At 54.8% G+C, this 4,359-nt stretch overlaps 1 long non-coding RNA gene across 1 annotated transcript; it reads left to right on the forward strand.

Moving 5' to 3' along the window:
- The first annotated feature begins 1,177 nt into the window (after window positions 1–1,177).
- Window positions 1,178–2,385, forward strand: LOC140687226 (uncharacterized). The gene is made up of 2 exons (XR_012061400.1): window positions 1,178–1,490; window positions 1,948–2,385. It is a non-coding gene; the product is annotated as an uncharacterized lncRNA (long non-coding RNA).
- The last annotated feature ends 1,974 nt before the right edge of the window (window positions 2,386–4,359 follow it).

Consider the following 4,359-nt stretch of genomic DNA (forward strand, 5'->3'; position numbering starts at 1 on the left):
CTCTCAAAAATGAGAAGATCAGGTAAGACTGAGCATCTCTTGGCACGTCACAGCCATCAGCTGGCCCTGAGAGGGACCGGCTGCAAGCGGCCACTGAGCCCTAAGATGGAGAGGTTACCCTCCATGCATCTGGCCTATTCGGGGAGCCTGTAAAAGGGACTGGGTCTCACGGGAAGGACATGCTGGAAGCGGGAAAGGGCCACAAGGGGAAGGAGATTCTGTCGCTGGCCTGAAGATGGCGGAAACCACGTGGGAAAGAAGGCGGTGGGGTTGGGGGTGGGTGACGTCTAAGAGCTAAGTGTGACCTGCTGGCTGACAGCCGGCAAGGAACTGGAAGTGTCAGTCCTACAGCTGCAAGGAGCAGGGTCCAGGCAATGCCTGCGGGAGTCTGGAAGTAGTGCCCCGGAGCCTCCGGAGAGGGGTACAGCCTGGCCCTCACCTCGACTTCAGCCTCATAAGACCCTGAGCAGAGCATGCAGCCGCCGCAGGCCTGGCCGGTCGGCCCAAAGAACCACGAGCCAGTAACAGGTGTCATTTTGAGCCTCTAAGTTTTTGGTAATAGATTTCACATCAATAAAAGACTCATCAAGGTCTTAATTTTATCAAAGGATAAATGGTAAAATAGAAGAGAGTTTTATAAAAATAAAAAAGTTATCCCTTCTCCCACATCACTATTTTCTAAACAAATAGAAGGAGCGCTGCTATTTTTAAAACTTCAGGCTTCGTGGAGTTTCGCTCTCTCTAGGTCTCCACCATGAAGTCTTTTTTTATTGAACAGAGTCCTTTGGTCTTGGGGAGTACATGTGTTTTCACCAAAGTGATATAAAAATTGAAGCAGCCATTCTGCCTTTTTTTGGCATGATTTTCCAAGCCTGTAATGTAAAGTGAAGGGCGACATTTGTATGGAGCTGCCTGACCACCCGGAGTAAGGTAAGGAGTATTTCCAGTGGCCAGCCGCACGGACGGTGCTTCTTTCTGTGTGAGCCTCCCTCCCGGGGCTTGACAGCTCGGAACTGTACGGCATCTCGTATTTTAAACACATAAATCCCTGCTGAAATGACAGCCCAGTCTGCCCGGAGGGGGATTCAAACCGCAGCCCGCATTCCGTCCGATGTTCTCCCGGAAGCTGCGTGAGCACGCGTGACCCGTCCATCTTGGGGAGGAGCATAGAAAACCGAAGAGAAACAGCCTGGCCTTGAGTGCGTGTGCTTTGAAGAATCTCTCACCCAGAAAGGCTGCTGGGGCGGGGACGACAGCTCCGGCAGCACCAGCCAGCTGCCGTCCCCGGCCGCCCCGGCTGCGCCGGCGCCGCCCCCGGGCCGGGAAGTATGCGCTGGCTCTCCCCGCGTCCGTGTCACGCAGATGGGAAGCAGTATTGAAAGTGGATGTACGAAAAACGGCTCCCATGCATCCAGAGCCAGTTCTAGAAGCTGCGGCTCGGCCCTGTGATACACGATGAGGCGGCACAGGAATCCGCGGCGGGCGGTGAGGTCGGCGTCCGCGCTGCGAGGCGGGGGAGCTCAGGGCAGGTCTGAGCCCGGCGAGGGCCGCCTTCCGTCTCCGGCCGCACAGGGGGAGGAAGGCAGGAGGCAGGCCGGCCCGGGCCTTCGGGAACGGGGCGGGGCGGCGGGCGCGACCCCCAGCGCTGCTCCTGGGACATAAAGCCATGTGCCCACCGCCCCGGGGCACTCTGGTTTGGGGTCTAAGGTCGATGGCATGGGGTGGGACAGGGGACGCCACCGCAGAAACATTTCTCTTTACCGCTCCTCCTTTCTCTTGGTAAGTTCTTCCAAGTCGAGGTGTGGGAAGACCCACCTTCGTCAGTGAAACTGCTGAAGGGCTGGGGACAGGGGGGCGGGAGGCTGGGCTGGGGAGCGAGGGCGAGGAAGGGGTGCCGGGGACTCTCCCCTCCTCCGGTGCCCCAGCTCCTGTCTGGACTCCCCGCAGATGCCTCGGCCCTCAGCTCCTCGGCTGCCTCCACGGAGTAAGAGTCACCACGCGGGGAGCACGGGCTGTGAGGACGGTCGGCAAGCAGACTAGAGCTCAAGGCGCTGTGGACCGAGAGACGCGGTAACGCAGGGCGTCCGATTGTAAAATTTAACAGCCTTCCTTCAGTCTCCCCCCGGCCCCCGCCCTGCCAGCGAGGAGGCTGAAGCTTGGTTACGGGACGGGTACTTGTCGGAGGCGGGCTTCGGGGAGTGACTGCGCGGGCGAGGCCAGCACCCGCCTGGCTGGACCCCGGTCTCCACACGGACCACATGTGCCAGCATCCTGGAGACGGGCGGTGATCATCTGGTCTGAGTCACTGCGCGTTTTATTGTTTCCTTATGATGATTATTCAATTCGCCGTACTTGAGAATATTAATGTTTTCTATTTTGTACGTATATTTTAATTCTTGGCTTTCATCTCTATTTGGGGTTTGTTTTAAAAGTGCAGTTTAAAAAAAAATGAAATCAACCAACCATTTGCCAGACCTTTTAAATGTGGTTCCCACCACATTTTTGAAGTTGTGGCTTTAAGGCTGAGAAATTTTTCCCGGGGAATGAGAGTTCATCTTGAAAGAGAACAAGGTGAGACGCCATATGCAGTCCACCGGGGTGGGGGCGCGGGGCCGGTGGTGTGGGCTGAGCCCGGCTCCGCTCCAGGGACAGGCCGCTCCCGCTTCACCCCTCACCCTTACAGACCTGGCCTTGCTGCTGCGTGGACGGCCACTGCAGCCAGGGCGTCGATTGGGGCTGCTCGTGTAATCACTGCTTGACCAGGGAGGAGCCAAAGCCACGAGAGGGCAAGGACCTGCTTGAGGTCACACAGCAGAAAAAACGGGGAGGGGAGGCACCACCAGGTCTCAGTCCAGAGCTTCTGGGAGTCCGTCCATCACCACCTCTCCTGGCTTTAAATACTAGTCCAAGGAGTATTTGCACTAAGTGTCCACGTCACTAAGTACAGGATATGTGGACAGGATTCCGAGACACCGTGGCCGGCTTGCAGTGACACCGATGCTGTGTATCAGGCAGAGATCTGTCGGGCATACTTCCCACTCCTGAACTCGCGCACTCAATCTGCCTCTCGGACAGTTACTCCTGAAAATCCCTCTGATGCTAAGGAGTCGCCATCTCCCATGAGACGGGAAGCCCCAGTGTAACCCTTGCCCCGCCCCAGGGCGCCTCAGCCTGCGGTCCGGCACTGGCACCATTTATCCTGGGAAGCTGTCAGGTGTGCAGCTGTCTGGGTCTCGGCCAGTCCTGCTGAGCCGGAGCTTCTGGAGGTGCTGTCCAGCCCTGTCTGTGTTGTAACCGGCTCTCCTGGTCACCCTGATGTTTGTTATATTTTGAAATAGTGCTTCGCACTTCGGGGATGTTTCTTCGCAGGCGGAAAGGCGTGACCACTCAGCTGGGATGGCTGCTTGCTGTCTGACGCGAGCATCCCAGGCAGCAGGCGCGAAGACTCGGCCGGGCTGGAACTCCCGCACTGGGTTAACATGGACTGAATACAAATGCAGAAATGGTATCAGGAGTAATGAAAAGCATACAGCTTCAAATAATCACTGGAATATTTGGGATTCTTAATAGAAATTACTGGGGGAAAGAACTTTTGAAAAGCAGAAAAGAATGTAACAGGAAGAGGACACTGATTCTGGAGAAACATCACAGAGAACCGATTTTTCAACAGCATACCAGCGGACGTTCATTAATGCTCAAAGGGGCCGCCACGCCCTCCCACCCCGCCCACGCCCACCTCTCCCTCCGAGTGCATCGGGGGCTTCCCACCTCTGCTCCCAGGGTGCTTTCCCCTTCCTGATAAATCTGTGGCTAGACGCCAACTCAGCTACCACAGTGTGCTAAAGTGCAATCTGTTTTTTTTTAATACTCCATGTTTCATTTAAAAATGTTAATGCTGGGTGTTTAAGACAGAGCCTCCCCAAAGTCCATGATGCTTGTTCTTGTGTCATTAATCTTAATACTTACACAGCTATATTTATAATTCTGCCGATTTCTAGATTGAAGTACACAAACTTCATTGCCTATTTTAACATTGGGACTGATTTTGGAAACATACGAAACTGAATTAAGAGGGAATTTGTCTGGCCATCCTGGAGTGTTTTCTCGTTTTTGCAATACTTCTCAAAACCATCTAGAGATAAAAAGACTGAATTTATCTTAGAATGAGCAGTCCTGTTCTTGGTTTGGCTCTGTTGCCGGGAATGGGGTAAGGAATATTTGAGCCGTGAACTGACTTCCCCAGGCCCTGACCCTGAAGTGGGCAGAACATTTCTAATCCTCTGTTAAGTCCAGAGCAGCAGTCCCAGACGCAGGAGGACCGGTGACTGGGTCTGACTCTGCTGCTCACCCGCTGACACT

Source organism: Vicugna pacos, chromosome 19 (genome assembly GCF_048564905.1).
Source record: "Vicugna pacos chromosome 19, VicPac4, whole genome shotgun sequence".
Lineage (NCBI taxonomy): Eukaryota > Metazoa > Chordata > Mammalia > Artiodactyla > Camelidae > Vicugna > Vicugna pacos.